Source organism: Bos javanicus, chromosome 18 (genome assembly GCF_032452875.1).
Source record: "Bos javanicus breed banteng chromosome 18, ARS-OSU_banteng_1.0, whole genome shotgun sequence".
Lineage (NCBI taxonomy): Eukaryota > Metazoa > Chordata > Mammalia > Artiodactyla > Bovidae > Bos > Bos javanicus.
This window is the reverse complement of record NC_083885.1, coordinates 45,512,379-45,530,663: the sequence shown is the minus strand read 5'-3', so window position 1 is coordinate 45,530,663 and position 18,285 is coordinate 45,512,379.

The window sequence follows — 18,285 nt, the reverse complement described above, 5'->3', positions numbered from 1 at the left end:
AAGCTTGGGCTCCTTTTAAATATTCTTAAAGTAGAGATGACAGGACTGCTACACGTGTGTGAGCTGAATGCTTCTTTTCCTGCAAAGATTAAAGTGCTACTCCTCCCATGCTACTTCCTCTCAGTGAGAAAAGAAAATTACAGAAGTCAACACACTTGTCCTAGTGCACTGACAGTAGTCCCCTATTCTGTGTGAGCTGATTGACATGATATGGACATATTTGGTAACAAGAGGCTGGGGGTGCAGGTGGACTGTGCTTGCATATTACAGGTGCTGCAGGTTGGGGCAAAAGGTTTATGTGCTTCTCTGTTTATAGCTCTATCACACATTCCATGACTGAATGATCTATTACCTTGTGGCATACTGAACTATGCTGCACGTGAGTTCTCAAGGTAACTGTGGGTAAAGGTAAGTTACCTTAAATTTCAGATCAATAAGCCTGTTCTCAGGTCCTGCTTCAACAAAGCACTGCCGGATTTTTTCAGCAGCTGCTTTTTCAGCTTCACTGATGCTAAATCAATCGAATCCAAGGTTTCGTTCAATGCTTTACTTGGGAGTCCAAGGATCACAGCACTAAGGACTTCATAAAACACAGGGCAGGCTTCCGCTACAGGCAGAGACAGAAAACATCTCATTGAAAGAATCACTAGGTCAGAGGTTCCTGGTTCCCACCACTTGGTAAGAACTCACACATCCAAAGCTTCCAGATTCACATTCCACAGAGACTCTGCCTCTCCCAGGACTGCTTACATAGGGAAGAAGGCCTTCCCTATGCGGCACTCCCAACGGAAGGGAGCAGCAAGAGGGGCTAGGCCTGGAGATCCCTCTGTCCTTGACCACTGCCCCCAGGCATACCAGCCTGCTAACGAGCACCACTACCCCCAAGAAACTATCCCCCAGGGTGTGTGCAGATAATGACCCTTCCAGCTCCATGCCATCCCCCTCCCCCATTCAAAGACTGAAAGCCCCAGGGAGTTTGTGCAGGACTCCTGACCACTGATCTGCCACCTGCCCTCGGAATCTGTCCCTAGAATCAGCTTGGACAGGACTGGGAAGAATACAGTGAGACAGCAACGGGCATGGATCAGGAGGGCCATCTGGACCCTCCTTCCTACCCTCACTTGTCTTGAAGGTCAGCTCTCTGGTCACCAGCAAGGCCAGTACAAGCAGTGCTCCCTTCATCATGGCGGCAGCTGGAGTGCTCTGCTCAGGGCAGGGTTTTGCCTGCTTTATACACCATTAGCTCCCCAAATCCAGCCCACTTCCCTCCCAGTTGAACCACAGGCCTGTGGCCAGGTTCCAGGCACATGTGACTCCCTTGGCCCTTGGGATGTTTACTGTGGGAGACCATCCTACTCTGAGAGCAGAACTCTTGGAGGACATGTGGGGGTATCTTTGCCAAAGAACAAGTGGAACTAAATGACTCCATTTGGAGCCAAATGCTCTGTTTTCTGGTCCGCAACCATTACCTGTTTTCCTGATCATCCTTCCCCCAACCTAACCTGGCTCTGAGGAAAGCACTGCCCAAACTGAGCAGATGGAATCACAAAAATGTCAAGGACATATCTACGCCACTGTAAGGTAGAAAAAAGGTCATCCAGAATTCTGGCTTTTCTCCCACACTTTAATTCCTGTAGATAAGAACATGGAGCTGGACCTTACTGAAGCCCCCAGATGTCTTAACATCTGCAGTCTCTAGACAGGGCTCTGACACCGCTGGTCAGCAGCCTTGGGCTCTGATTCATGCCCAACAAAGAACTCGCAGGATTTAAGGTCATGTGGCTTTTCTCAAGTGCTGATAATTCTGTACTTTTGGGTCATGCCACCAGCTTTCCTCAGACCCTTCAGCCTGCTGGTTCCTGAGCAGGCTCCAGCCTTGTGCCTTCTCCTGGCTTTCCTTCCTCCTCCACAGTGAGCCTGGTCTCAGGAGGTGCTTGCACTGCGCAGTCTATCCAGGAACATCAGGAAGAAGCTGTGGGTTTGAGGGTTTATCTCCTGGGGCAGAGACTCTGAGGTGCACAGCCCTACAGGCCACTGTGGACGGGAGTTCTAAGGCCCAGAGGGCTGGGTTGACCAGAGTTGGCAGTCTGTATGTGAAAACTCTTTCAGAGTCAAACTCAACCTTCCATGTTAGGAAAGCAGTTTGTTGGGACAAACCATTTGAGACGGCCATTGAAAACACTAGAAGGAAGCCTGAAAATCTCCTAATGGCCAAACTGGAAAGGGTTTGACAGACAAAATAAGTAACAGAGTATTCGATGATAAACCAATGTAAAAAGTAATATGTGTGAATCCATACTGATATAAATTACTGTCTAAATAAATAAATGTGGGAGAGGAGACAACCATTCCTTACAGAAACATCCTAATTAATAGACATAGACTGTCCCTTTCAGGAGGAAGAACCTACTGCCCTGCCCTCCCTGAGTGTGGGCTAGACTTAGGAACTCGTCTCCAAAGAAAAGAGGAGGAGGAGAAGAAAGCACTGCAAAAACCTGGCAAACTCAAATAATCAGCTATTCAAGGCTGATTAGGAGAAGGCAATGGCACCCCCCTCCAGTACTCTTGCCTGGAAAATCCCATGGATGGAGGAGCCTGGTGGGCTGCAGTCCATGGGGTCGCTAAGAGTCGGATATGACTGAGCGACTTCACTTTCACTTTTCACTTTCATCCATTGGAGAAGGAAATGGCGACCCACTCCAGTGTTCTTGCCTGGAGAATCCCAGGGACGGGGGAGCCTGGTGGGCTGCCTTCTATGGGGTTGCACAGAATCGGACACGACTGAAGTGACTTAGCAAGGCTGATTATTCCCAGTGGTAAGGCACACTGCTGTCACGTGTACCCTGATGTAAGGGGACTGGAAGGGAGCTTCACCTGTGTGGTGTCTTCCTCAAAGCCCAAAATCTGAACCCCACTCGACAGTATCAGAACAACAGCAGCTAAACTTAGCTTGGGGGCCTTCTACCGTCCCTGGTCCCTGATAGTTCTCCTCAAGACTGTTAAGGCCCTGAAAGACCAGGAGAGAATGAGTAACTCCACAGAGCAGAGAACACTAGGGATACATGACAGTGAATGCAGTGAGTTTTGGGTCTGGATAGGATCCTGGAATCCAAGATTAATGGACAAGCTGCTGAAATTCAGATAAATTGTAACATTTATTTAGCAGTAAAGTTCCAATGTTGTCTCTCAGTTTTGACAAATATTTGCACTTTTTCTATAAAACTAAAATTATTCCAACTTAAAATTTTCCTAATAACAAGTTGAAACAGGAAGCTCAACTCTGTACTCTGTGACAACCTAGAGGGGTGAGATGTGGTGGAGGATGGGGATTATCCATGATAGAACGGATATATGTTTATTTATGGCTGAGTCCTGTTGTTGTATGGCAGAAAGCAATACACTATTGCAAAGTAATATCCTCCAATTTAAAATACATTAAAAACAACAACAACGACCTGCATTAGGACAGGGCTACAGCAGCAGCATTTCTACATTGACCCTAACCAGCTCTTCACTCTGATGTCACCAAATGTTCCCATGATTGGGGACGCCTCAGAGGACCCTGTGGCACCCTTGAAAGGGCACTGGGCTGGATCCATAGTAGCCACCTGTGTTACTCAGCACTCCAGGCCCTGGTTCCTCTCCTCATAGAGCTGCAGAGGGCATTTGGGGGCAGTGTCTTCTCAAGGACAGGAGGCATGGGATCCATGGGCAGCTGTCTCACCACACAGAAGTCCTGCCACCACAGACAAAGAGCCAACATGTGCAGCCTGGGCCATGTGGTGTTCACCTTCCTGCCCAGGAAACCTTAACTCACACCTGCAGCCACTTGAGGCCCTCCTGGGGAGACCTTCGGAGGGGTGGACCCCAGGCAGTAGGAGCCATGGTGAGGAAGGTCTCCACGGAGGTCAGCTGACATTGCAGCTCAGTACTTGGTGCCTCTTTGCCAAGAGCAGTTACCGGATGTGAATCCTATTTGGCACAAGGTTCTGCCTATTATCACACCATGTGTCAGAACCTCTGTCACAGAACCTGTGTCAGATTAGCTCTTCAGCAAACATTAATCTGCCACAGGTGGCTCAGAGAAGGGACAGCCAGGTGCCTCCAGCAAAAAGTTACTTGATTCTGACTTATCAAACATTTTAAACATTTACCTTATTCAGCTCAGCTCAGTTCAGGTCAGTTCAGTCACTGAGTCATGTCAGACTCTTTGTGACCCCAATTACTGCAGTACGCCAGGCCTCCCTGACCATCACCAACTCCCAGAATTTACTCAACCTCATGTCCATTGAGTTGGTGATGCCATCCAACCACCTCATCCTTTGTTGTCCCCTTCTCCTCTCGCCTTCAATCTTTTCCAGCATCAGGGTCTTTTCAAATGAGTCAGCTCATTGCGTCACATGGCCAAAATATTGGAATTTCTGCTTCAACATCAGTCATTCCAATGAATATTCAGGACTGATTTCCTTTAGGATGGACTGGTTGGATCTCCTTGCAGTCCAAGGGACTCTCAAGAGTCTTCTCCAACACCACAGTTCAAAAGCATCAATTCTTTTGCATTCAGCTTTCTTTATAGTCCAACTCTTAAATCCATACATGATTACTGGACAATCCATAGCCTTGACTAGATGGACGGTTGTTGGCAAAGTAATGTCTCTGCTTTTTAATATGTTGTCTAAGGTTGGTCATAAGTTTTCTTTCAAGAAGTAAGCATCTTTTAATTTTATGGCTGCAGTCACCATCTGAAGTGACTGTGGAGCCCACAAAAGTAAACTCTGCCACTGTTTCCACTGTTTCTCCACCTGTTTGCCATGAAGTGATGGGACTGGATGCCATGATCTTTGTTTTCTGAATGTTGAGGTTAAAGCCAATTTTTTCACTCTCCTCTTTCACTTTCATCAAGAGGCTCTTTAGTTTTTCTTCACTTTCTTCCATAAGGGTGGTGTCATCTGCATATCTGAGGTTATTGATATTTCTCCCAGAAATCTTGATTCCAGCGTGTGCTGAATCCTGGCCAGCATTTCTCATTAATTCCAGGCAATATTCATAAACACATCAACAGTAAGTAGCATGAAAGATATTCCTGCTTATCGACTCCAGAGAAAGGCAATATTTCTGCCATTATTCTAACAAACACTGTGCAACATCTACCGAATGCTGGACCCTCTCTTAGTCCTGGGATGCAGCAGCACACAGCACAGCTTTTGCTCTCCTGCTGCTCTTCATCACCTAAGAGGGAGGGAAAGACAGTGACCCCACAAGTAGAAGTGGTCTGGGCGAAGATGAAGCAGGGGGACAAGACAGATGGCTGTGGGGGGAGAAGACGGGCAGAATGCTTTGATATTAGAGCTCAGTAGTTTGGGAAATCTGTGCTTTGTGATACCTGAAGACACCTGAGGATGAGGGAGCAAATCATGGAGCCACTGGAGGAAGAGCCTTCCAGGCCAGGAGGGCTCTACATGCAGAGGCCCTACTGCAGGAACACACTTGGTCAAGATAGATAAGTCTTATGGACTCTGTGGGAGAGGGAGAGGGTGGGGAGATTTGGGAGAATGAAATTGAAACATGTATAATATCATGTATGAAACGAGTTGCCAGTCCAGGTTTGATGCACGATACTGGATGCTTGGGGCTGGTGCACTGGGACAACCCAGAGGGAGGGTATGGGGAGGGAGGAGGGAGGAGGGTTCAGGATGGGGAACACAAGTATACCTGTGACGGATTCATTTCAATATTTGGCAAAACTAATACAATATTGTAAAGTTTAAAAATAAAATAAAATTAAAAAAAAAAGAAGCAGACAGGAGACACTGAGGGAGAGAGAAAGGCAAGGATAACTTCATAGGCAGCAACAGTGCAGGGCTGGTTGTGCAACTGGCCCAGAGATTGTGGCCCAGAAAGGGCTTGGCTTTACGTCAAGAGGAGAGGTCTGGTGGGAACAGTACAGAGACACTCAAGAGGTGAAAGAGTTTGCAAAAACTGAGGGACCTAAAGACTGTCATGCTGACTGAAATGTCAGACAGAGAAGCAGAAATGTCCTAGGACATCTCTTATATGCAGAACCTAAAAAGACAAGATACAGAGGAATTTATTTACAAGCCAGAAAGTGATGACAGACTTAGAGAACAAACTTATGATTGCTAGAGGGAACAATAAATGCTGGAGAGGGTGTGAAGAAAAGGGAACCCTCTTACAGTGTTGGTGGGAATGCAAACTAGTACAGCCACTATGGAGAACAGTGTGGAGATTCCTTAAAAAACTGGAAATAGAACTGCCATATGACCCATCAATCCCACTGCTAGGCATACACACCGAGGAAACCAGAATTGAAAGGGACACATGTACCCCAATGTTCATTGCAGTACTGTTTATAATAGCCAGGACATGGAAGCAACCTAGATGTCCATTGGCAGACGAATGGATAAGAAAGCCATGGTACATGTACACAATGGGATATTACTCAGCCATTCAAAAGGATAGATTGGAATCAGTTCTAATGAGGTGGATGAAACTGGAGCCTATTATACAGAGTGAAGTAAGCCAGAAAGAAAAACACCAATACAGCATACTAACTGGAAGAACACAAGCTGGAATCAAGATTGCCAGGAGAAATATCAATAACCTCAGATATGCAGACGACACCACCATTATGGCAGAAAGTGAAGAGGAACTCAAAAGCCTCTTGATGAAAGTAAAGAGGAGAGTGCAAAAGTTGGCTTAAAGCTCAACATTCAGAAAACAAAGATCATGGCATCTGGTCCCAGTACTTCATGAGAAATAGATGGAGAAACAGTGGAAACAGTGTCAGACTTTATTTCGGGGGCTCCAAAATCACTGCAGATGGTGATTGCAGCCATGAAATTAAAAGACGCTTACTCCTTGGAAGGAAAGTTATGACCAACCTAGATAGCATATTCAAAAGCAGAGACATTACTTTGCCAACAAAGGTCCATCTAGTCAAGGCTATGGTTTTTCCAGTAGTCATGTATGAAAGTGAGAGTTGGACCGTGTAGAAAGTTGAGTGCTGAAGAATTGATGCTTTTGAACTGTGGTGTTGGAGAAGACTCTTGAGAGTCCCTTGGACTGCAAGGACATCCAACCAGTCCATTTTGAAGGAGATCAGTCCTGAGTGTTCTTTGGAAGGAATGATGCTAAAGCTGAAACTCCAGTACTTTGGCCACCTCATGCGAAGATTTGACTCATTAGAAAAAACTCTGATGCTGGGAGGGATTGGGGGCAGGAGGAGAAGGGGACGACAGAGGATGAGATGGCTGAATGGCATCACTGACTCGACAGACGTGGGTTTGGGTGAACTCCGGGAATTGGTAATGGACAGGGGAGCCTGGAGTGCTCTGATTCATGGGGTCGCAAAGAGTCGGACACGACTGAGCGACTGAACTGAAATGAACGCATATCTATGGAATTTAGAAAGATGTTAATGATAATCCTATATGAAAGACAGCAAAAGAGACACAGATGTATAGAACAGTCTTTTGGACTCTGTGGGAGAAGCCGAGGGTGGGATGATTTGAGAGAATAGCATTGAAACATGTATATTATCGTATGTGAAACAGATCGCCAGTCCAGGTTCAGTGCATGAGACAGGGTGCTCGGGGCTGGTGCATGGGATGATCCAGACGGATGGGATGGGGAGGGAGGTGGGAGGGGATTCTGGATGGGGAACACATGTACACCCATGGCTGATTCATGTCGGTGTATAGCAAACCCACTACAATTTTGTAAAGTGATTAACCTCCAATTCAAGTAAATAAATTTTAAAAAAAGAAAGGGAAGGATGAGGGTAGGAACAGTTATGGAGTTTGGGATGCTCATGTACACACCGTGATATTGAAAATAGATAAGGATCATATGCCATGATCAAGTCAGGTAATTGTAAGTGATGCAAAGATTCTTGAATATATGCAAATCAATCAATGTGATGCATCATATTAACAAATTAAAACATAAAAATTAAGGATAATTTCCATAAAGGCAATAAAACTTCCAACAAAGTTCAGCACACTTTTATGATAGAAATTCTCAAGAAAATTGGCATAGAAGGAATCTACCTGAACCTAATAAAACTCATGTACCATAATCCCACAGGAAACATTGTTCTCAATGGTGAAAAGCAGAAAGCATTTCCTTCAAGATCAGGAACAAGATAAGGGTGCCCACTCTGACCACTACTATTCAGCATAGTTTTAGAAGTCCTAGCCATGGTGATCAGAGAAGAAAGAGAAATACAGGAACACACACTGGAAAGGAAGAAGTAAAACTCACTGTTTGCAGATGACATGATATTATACATAGCAAACATTAAAGATACTATCAAAAAATTACTACACCTAAACAGTGAATTTATTTTTATAATCATAGGAAGGAATTACTTGTATTTTATAGTCATATAAAGGAATTACTTGAAAAATTTACTCACTGTTTTCAGCTGACATGATATTATACATAGAAAATATTAAAGATAGTATCAAAAAATTACTAGACCTAAACAGTAAATTTATTTTTATACTCATATAAAGGAATTCTATACACTAACAATGAATATTCAGAAAGATAAATTAAGGAATCAATTCCATTCACCATTGACATAAAAGGAATCAAGTACCTAGCAATAAACCTACCTAAGGAGACAAAAGAGCTGTATACAGAAATCTACAAGACACTGATGAAAGAAATTAAAGATGACATAAACAGATGGAAAGATATACCATGTTCTTGGAAGGGAAGAATCATTAATGTGAAAATGACTACTACTCAATGCAATCTATATCAGATTACCAATGGGATTTTTCACACAATTAGAACAAAAAATTTCACAATTCATATGGAAACACAAAGACCCCTTATAGGTAAAGTGATCTTGCAAAAGAAGAATGGAGCTGGAGGAATCAATCTTCTTGATTTCAGAGTATACTACAAAGCCACACTCATCAAGACAGTATGGAACAGGCAGAAAAACAGAAACATAGACTAACGGAACAAGATAGAAAACCAGAAAACACACACACACACACCTATGGGCATTTTATCTTTAACAAGGGAGGCAAGACTATGTGAACGTGAACATTGCTCAGTCATGTGCAAGTCTTTGCACTACACCCCATGCACTATACAGTACGTGGAATTCTCCAGGCCAGAATACTGGAGTGGGTAGCCTGTCCCTTCTCCACGGGATCTTCCCAACCCAGGGGTTGAACCCAGGTCTCCCACAATGCAGCAGGTTCTTTACTAGCTGAGCCATAAGGAAAGCCCAAGAATACTGGACTGGGTAGCCTATCCATTCTTCAGCAGATCTTCCCAACCCAGGTATTGAGAGGGTAACAGGCAGGAAGGCCAGGGGTCTCCAAATAGAGGAAATAGCCTGCAAGTGTCAGACATTTTTATCTCTCTTAAGCGGCAGGAGGAAACAAACTAGCAATATTTTTTCCTTCTCTATACAAATTTAAAGGGAGGTTTCTTTTAAAATACTGTGTTGCCATAATGACACCCGGTTTCGCCTGAAGTTAGCTATTCTCGAGTCTAGAGATAACCAATGCCTTTTTCTTATGGAAATGTTTGTCTTAAGCTATGCTAATGTACTATGCCTTTACCCCAAAACTCTGTCTCCAAGTCGGTTCCGCCTCTTGGCCCAGAACCTACTTGACAAACCAGTATGGATATTGTTCCCCTAATCTATGTAAATGAAACTATTTGTATGGTGGTCTGCCCTTCTTCAAGATTCAAGTTAACCATTTTATGGCCCAGGATAAACCATTTATCCCAAAATGCATCTTATGGGTGAGGGGCCTGGTGCCATTCTGAATTTTAAGACATTCCTTTCTTTCATTAACAGACTGCTAGTGACTATATAACATCCAGCTAAACACTAGCAGGGGGGTACTCTTTCTGCCCCCTTCTGATGCCTATGTCAGAAGCTTTCTCTATCTTCTTTATACTTTAATAAAACTTTATTACACAAAAGCTCCGAGCGATCAAGCCTCGTCTCTGGCCCCGGATTGAATTCTTCTCCTCCGGGGGCCAAGAATCCTGGTGTATTCGCGTGATTCAACAACAACCTTTCAGTATCAAACTGGGGTCTTGTGCATTGCAGGTGGATTCTTTACCAACTGACCTATGAGGGAAGCTACAATGGAGAAAAGACAGTCTTTTTAAGACTGATGTTAGGGGAACTGGACAGCTACATGTATTACAGAAAATGAAATTAGAACACTGCCTAGCACCACACACAAAGATAAACTCAAAATGGATTGAAAACTTAAATGTAAGATCAGAAATTACAAAAGTCTTCAAGGAAAACACAGGCAGAACACTTTTTAAAATAAATCACAAAAAGATCCTCTATGACCCACGTCCTAGAGTAACAGAAATAAAAACAAAAATAAGTGAATGAGAATGAATCAAACTTAAGAGCTCTTGCACAGCAAAAGAAACCACAAACAAGATGAAAGGACAGCACTCAGAATGGGACAAAATAAGTGCAAATGAAGCAAATGACAAAGTATTAATCTCCAAAATATACAAGCAACTCATGCAGCTCAACATCAGGAGAAAAAAAATTTTTAATGGGCAGAAGACCTAAACAGATATTTCTCCAAAGAAGGCATCCTAATGGCTAATCAACACATGAAAGAATGCTCAACATTGCTTATTATTAGAGAAATGCAAATCAAAACTACAATGAGGTATCACCTCACATCGATCAGAATGGACATCATCAATAAATCTACAAACAATAAGTGCTGGAGAGGATGTGGAGAAAAGGGAACCCTCTAGCACTGTTGGTGGGAATGTAAATTGGCATAGCCACTGTGGACATTCCTTAAAAAACTAGAAATAAAACTATCCTATGACCCAACAATCCCACTACTGGGCATATGCACTAAGGAAATTATAGTTGAACAAGACACATGTACCCCAGTGTTCATTGCAGCACTATTCACAATAGCTAGGACATAGAAGCAACTTAGATGTCCATCGACAGATCAATGGATAAACAAATGGTAGTACCCATATACAATGGAATACAAGGAACCTATATTAAGGAACGCATTAGAGTTAGTTTTAATTAGGCGGGTGTAACTAGAGCCTATTATACAGAGTGAAATAAGTCAGAAAGTCAAAACCAAATGTTGTGTATTAATGCATATATATGAAATCTAGAAAAATGGTACTGACGAACCTATATGCTGGGCAGGAACAGAGATGTGGACATACACAACAGGCTTATAGACACAGTGGGGGAAGGAGAGGGCAGGATGAATTAAGAGAGCAGCATGGAAGTACATACTTTATCATGTGAAAAGAAATAGCTAATGGGAAGTTGTTGCATAGAGCAGGTAGTTCAGCTTGGTGCTCGTGAAACCTACAGGGATGGGATGGGGACATGTGTATACCTCTGACTGATTCATTTAGATGTACGGTAGAAACTGACACAACAGTGGAAAGCATTTATTCTTCAATTTAAAATAAATAAATTGTAAATAAATAGATAACCAACAAGGATAACTGTAGAGCCCAGGGAACTCTACTAATTGTTTTGTGGCAGACTAGATGAGAGGGGACTAGAGGAAAGAATGGATGATGTGCACACATATGGAAGAGTCCCTTCGTTGTCTACCTGGAAATATCATAACATTCTTAACTGGCTATATCCCAATACAAAAAAAAAGCTTAATTAAAAAGAAGAAGAAGAGGCTGCATAAAATATTCCTGTGTAGAACATGGTACTATCAAAGTCACCAGGTGGCAGGTCCAGGTCAAGAGAAAACTAGAAACTTCTGGGGCAGAGCATACAAGAGATTTCAGGGCTCTATAACTGATTTGAGAAAGTGGTCCAACAGAGGCCACTGATGAGATCAAGGACAGTGATACCAGCAGAGTGGGAGCCACCAGAGAGCCTGGCAAGGGACTCAGGGCTCATGCTCTGGCCTGCCTGGCACTTACTCCCTGTGAGACCATTCCTAAGCATGAGCTTCCCAAAAACCCATGAGTCCACATCAAACTTTCTTCAAGGTCACATGTTATAACAGGCTCCCACTGGCTATCATTCAGGAGGCATGATAGGGAGCATTTTTGTCCTTTTTGGTCAACCTGGGGATTTGCAGTTGTTAAGCTTCCTGAGTCGGCTGCCCCTCCCACAGAGTCCTCCAGGGGGCAGGAAGCTGAGCCAGTGCCCTCTGTGGACTCAAGGACTAGCATCTTGCCAACACACACAGCTCCTCCTGTGCAGCCCCGGGCACCTTCACACTGTGGCCTGGTAGAATCTCCTGATAAAAGAAAGCAGGCAACACAGTCTCCTGGGGTGAGGACAAGCACAGGCATAAAAGGGCTCCAGGTGAGTAGGGAGCACCTGCCACCGACACCATGACGCGGGCTGAAGCTCTCCTGCTGCTCTGCGCTGCCTTGCTCTTCATCGTGGGCGGAAGTGAGTGGCTGCGACCTGGGCTCCCCAAGGGTTCTGACACCTCCCCAAGGCAGGACTGAGCCTCTCAGGAGCGGGAAGGGAATAGGGTGTTCTGATGAGTGCCTTACAGGGAATGTCCCGTTATCTTTCTGTTTCAGAGTGTGATGACATCTGCCCAGCCTTGAGGGACACTGTTGACCTGTTCATATCAGAAAGCCATGAGGCCTATATTGAACAAGTTGAAAAGTATAACCAAAACTCTGAGGCACTGGAAACTGCCGATACCCTGAAGAGCTGTGTTGATGAGAAGTTGACAGTAGAGGATAAGCAGCATGCTCTGAGCGCTCTGGTGGGTCAGACTGTGTGTGAATGTGCCTGTGGGGCCTGTGTAGGGAGGTCAGGGGCCGATTCAGGGCACTGGGAGTTGGGGGGATCATATCCTCTCCACTCTGGCTCTTCCCCAGGAACCTAGGAGCAAAAAGATCCTTATGAATGAGCAGGTAGAGAGGATGTGGCTGACGCCCACAGGGTGGGGAAGGATCATGGAGGGAGATTCAGTCCAGCCCTGGAGCTCTTGAGCTGGCCCTGACTGCTCAGCTCTGCCTGGTCAGAGGCCTGGAACCCTCCAGGCCCTCCTGACTCTGTGGTGCCACCTGCCTTTGGAGTCAGGGCCTCAGCTCTGGCCTCCCTGACTCCCGCCTCTCCAGCACAGGAACCTGACTCTGCTGCAATCCAATCCTATTGAGACCTTCTCTTCTCCAAACATCAGTTTTTTCCCTAATGCCTCAAGGACCTACTCCATTCCACCAAACACCCGCATATGTCCTTGGTCCCTGGATGCCAAAGGGCCATTAAGCCATACATGCCCTAAGAGGAGGCTGTTCCAAAAGCTGCTCTCCTGCCCTCCCCAGGCCTGGGATGCCCAGAGTCGAGGGTCAGGGTGTATCTTTTCTCTGCTTCCATAGAAGTGGTGGGACAAGCAGCTGTTTCACCTCTAAGTGTCCAAGGGCCAGAAGGAGGAAGCAGAGAGGGATCAACTCACCCCTGATGACTTCCAGGAGTCACTCCTGAGCCCTGCCAGGTGGTCTTCAGCAGTGTCCCCCATTCTATCCCAGGAGACTGCCCTCAGCCCTCCAGGGAGACCACACAGTCTCTGTTCCATTGGAGGAAGACTCTTTGGGATGTATCCACTCACATTCAGAGGCCTCTCTCAGCAGACCCTTCCCTTGTGTTCAGTGCAGCTTCATGTTTCTTGGAACCCTGAAGCCTCACCAGGTTTATGCGTCTTCTCTTACAGAATAAAATATACTCAAGTTCTCTCTGCTGATGGAACTGTCCCTGCCAGGCACCCAAGGAAGCCACTGCCTGATCCCTAAGTCATGTTAGCAACCTGCCACATCCAGGTGTCTGATTATAGAGGATTCCAGCAATAAAAAGCCTTGCAATTCACAGGAGAGTGCTTACTCATTGACTTCAGAGAGGGGCGGGGAGGGAACGCAGCCACAGTGGAGCCCATTAGTGTGCCTTCCCACTGCAGCTGCAGTGTGCAGCTCCCACTGGAGCTGTCAGATGCTTCTCTACACATTCAACAGGTGGAGCCTGGGTAATGATCATTACATCAGCTAGAGGGTCTGATCCCTTCTGTTACATCTGCTAGAGTGTGTGTTCACTTCTGTCACCAAGACCCACAGGTCATGAGCATATTCCATCAAATTTCAGACTTGCAGCAACCTTGAGGCATAGGAGTAATTATCCTCATCTTACAAGGGAGAATCTGAGGCTCAGAGAGGGTAAAGCTCCTGCTGAAGAGACACAGCCTTCCCCACCCATCCATGCTTGGGAGATGAGCTCAACTAAATCACCCCATGACTGTGCACATATTACAGTCCTTCTTTGGGCCCCTGATTTGCATTTAAAAAATCGAACTCCCTCCATTCTCCAAGTCTGGGGTAAGGCCAAACTAAAATAATGACTGACAAATGGCCCTTGTCCTAAGTGCCTGACAGGAGAGGAAGAACAAAGGATCAAGGTCCACGTGCTGAACTCCGTCACTCCTTGGGCCTCAGTTTATCCTAATGCCAACCCCCAGTTGTGAACTCAGCTGCTCCTACCTAAACACACTGGAGTTGAGTCTCACATTCAGAGTGGATATCCAGGGGCCTGGGGTTTCTTGCTCCTCCTGTGTCTCTGCTGCCTGCCCAGTAACAGGGCCCCATGCTCCCACTGACTCATTCATCTTTGCCTGATCCCACCCCATCTGTAAGAGCTTCTTCCCACCCAACAGCTCCCCTCTAGAAACAAATCTGCAGGGCTTACCCCATAGGTCTGGGTTTAGGACAGGGAATCTCTAAGGTCCTCATGCTGAGGAGGCTTCAGACAGGTCCCCAAGGTGATCTAGACCTGCTGCTTCCCTGTGGAGGGAGCCTGTGGGACACGCGGGAAGTCTCCTTGCCATGGTGACACCTGTCCCTTGTCTCTGCCCACCACTTCACCCTCACTAGGGTCTCACTGGGGGCTCTTCTAAGATGGAGACCTGCCTCTGTGGGAGCTAACGTGTGTTGAGCTGGTGTGAACAGGTCCTGGAGCAGGGACCCTTCTCCTCATCTAACCCAGGATGTGTATTCCATCCCACCCCCACCCAACTGATGTGAAAGCTCCAGGCCTTCAGAAAGGACAGAGGCCAACCTGATAAGTTAGGTGCCTCTTACAATGTCTTGGATATAAACTCACCCTGCTCTGCAGTGAGTGTGCAGGTGTGACGGGCCCTGTCCAGATATTTGGTGGAGATGAGTGAGGGGAAGTTGGTCCTCCTGGGACACACACAATCCGTCTCCTGGCTCTTTCTCAACTGCACAGAACTCCTGGGGCTGCTGGAGAGGCATCTGCATATTGCCCACTGCCCCCTCCCCTCTCCCTGCCTTCCTATAATCTATAGCACCCTCATCTAATCTGGGGTTAGTAGAAAGGCAGCATCTGGTTTCTCCCAAATCCTTTTCTATCTGACACCCAAGCCTCAGTGCTGGGGGTCAGCATGAGGATCTCCACCCATGGCAAAGGTCATGAGGAAGGAGGCTCGACATATGCAAAGGCGGGATCGAGCCTCTGGAGTCCCCCTGGAAATTCTTGAGCATCTACCCCCATAACCAGAGTCTGCCTACTTTACTACTTTGTGCTCTCACCTACACCTCTGACTTTAGAGGGGGCTGTCCCCCACCACCTCTTTCGGAGAAGGAGTTGACTTAGAGCTCCAGTTAATAATAATTCCTGGTCGTGATAGGAGTGTTTCAACCTACAAACTCCTCTGAAGTTTCTCTAGCCTGCCTGACAGGCTTGTCTGGCCACGTGTGATTGCTCACAGCCTCCCAACTGTGAGAGGCACGAGATGCTTTAAACCTTCTAAAAACAGGTTCTTTAGAGAAGTTAGAAAACTATTAGTATAAGTGTAGTGGGGTGATTAGAAATTGTATTGGTGAAGGGTTTTTTCATTGTGGAGCCAATGTTTACTGCTGAGTCTCCACATCCCCTGCCCTTATACACATTAATGAATATATAGAAGAAATAAGTATTAACCTTTGATATTAATCATGTTAGACCTTAGGCTAAGCAAATTCTTTCCTTAATTTAAACCCACTATACCCTCACCCTATAGGAATGTAACTTTATCTAGTACCTTCGGAAGTGGCATCTGTTTCAAAAATAATCACCCCTGGAGAAATAAGTGTTCTGGTTGACTGACCGCTGTCACAAGGAGAGGGTCATAAATTGCCAGCAGACCCCCCTGGCCAGAAGATGATGTAACACCCCTAAGACCTCTGTATACATTTGTATGAAGCACCTGACTTTAATAAAAGTCAGGACTGCTGACCCTGCATGACTTTTGTATAACATCTCAGTGTATAAATACAGACCCTGGAAAAATAAAAAATGGGATCAGTTCCTCGAAAGACTGGTCTCCCCATTTCGCTCTCTCTCTCAAACTCTGGCTGAGTTTCGATCTGGAGCACGGAGCCCACCAAGCTTACTAATTATGCCTGGGCTTCTAAGATCCGACCGGGGAGGCCTCAGTGTCTCCTCTCCTTCAGGAGAATGGAAGGACGCCTGCGGCCTACGTAAGTGGTGCAAACTTCTTGTCTTGAAGTTTTATTGGTTTCCCGCGTAAATCAAGCTACTCAGCCTCTTTTCTCCACTGAAGTTTCCTACTGAGCTATCCTTATTCTATTACTCTTTATATCTCTAATTAATATTTAATTAAAGCTATCGTATCCTGATCACTGAAGCCGTCTCTCCTTCGAATTTCCCTGGATCCACCTGGGCTGGATCCCGGCACCTCAGAGTCTGCAAAGGTAACTGTCAAAAACCTGTGGCTTTTGATCTTTGATTCTCCCATGAGCCTCCCTCTGAGATCCTAGGAGCTCTGCTTCATTTCTACCTAGGCCAACCTGAGTTCACTTGCAGCTGTGGGATAATCCCCCCACTGCATACACTCCCCTCCTCAAACTCCTGCATCTCCCCTACCTGCTTGGTGGATTTCTCCAGCAACCGGGAGCTTGCCTAATACTGGTGCTTGTGTGCTCAGTTGCTTCAGCTGTGTCTGATTCTTTGCATCCCTATGGACTGGAGCCCATTAGGTTCATCTGTCTATGGGATCCTTCTGGCAAGAATACTAGAGTGGATTTCCCTGCCCTCCTTTAAACCACTGGGAGGCCCACTGGGAGGTTCCTCAAAGGCATCTGACATCACCTTCCTTATTAACTCCCTGCTCCCAAGTCCCTGTGTCTGGGACACCTTTGTTGGGAACACAAAGTCCCATGGTGTCCTCTCTCCATCTTCATGCTCAGGAAAGCCAGGAATTCAAGTGAAAGATACCCAGTACAGCAGAAGGAAGAAAGAAGAGGGATACCATAGTTGAAGCTTCAGAGGCATCAGAGAGAACAGGGACATCCTTATACAGAGAAGAGAAACCTTGTTGGGGGAGGGAGATGCTCTCAGGCCATGTATTTCTCTGTGGTCCTTGCAATGAGATATTCTGAGTCAGCTGGGACAAGGTGTTTTGAGGGTGCACCCCAACCCTAGACTATAGGAATCAATGGGGCAGTTCAGGCTGGAGCACACACTGCTCCACGGATCAAGACCTGGGAACCAGAAAGTCATAGAGAGATAAGAGCAAGATCTGGGTGGCAGGATAGGAGCTGCAAAACTGAGACAAGCCTCCAACAAGGAAAAGGCCAGAAGCAGGCCATAGTTGAGGACAGGGCTTGCCTTCATGGTTGCAATATGAAGACCTGCAGAAGCACATCCATTGCTTCAGTGTTACCATCAACCTTGAAGTTTCCTTGAAAATTCTTTTTAAATATTTTCTATTATATTGAGTATAGTTTCAATGGTATAACATATTTACATTCATCTTTAGGCTGCCCATGCTCATGGAATCAGAACACAGGATACCCAGCTGGGACTTCAAACCCAGGCTTCTGAAGGGATTCACATGGATCCCATGTGCCCCAAGCAGGTACACTAGGGAGCTACAGAGCTCAGCAGATCCTAAGCAGACAGACAAGATAGATGACAGAAACACATCTTCTACTCAGAAGGACGCCATAGAAAACACACACATGGATTCATCTTGTCTGTTTCCAGATTACTGAGGTAACAGCAAACTCACTGCTTAATAGACAAATAGGCCCCACTTGTAAAGCCTGCAGAGCTGCACAGAGGCCTGTGTATCTGGGCATTCGGGGCACAGAAACTAGCATGGTCAACACAACACAGCCAGGTGAAGAGGCCCTGGAGATGAGAGCAGGACAAGCCCAGCTTCACATCATCACCGGTTCTACCACAGAGGCAGCTCTGAGCAAACACACAGG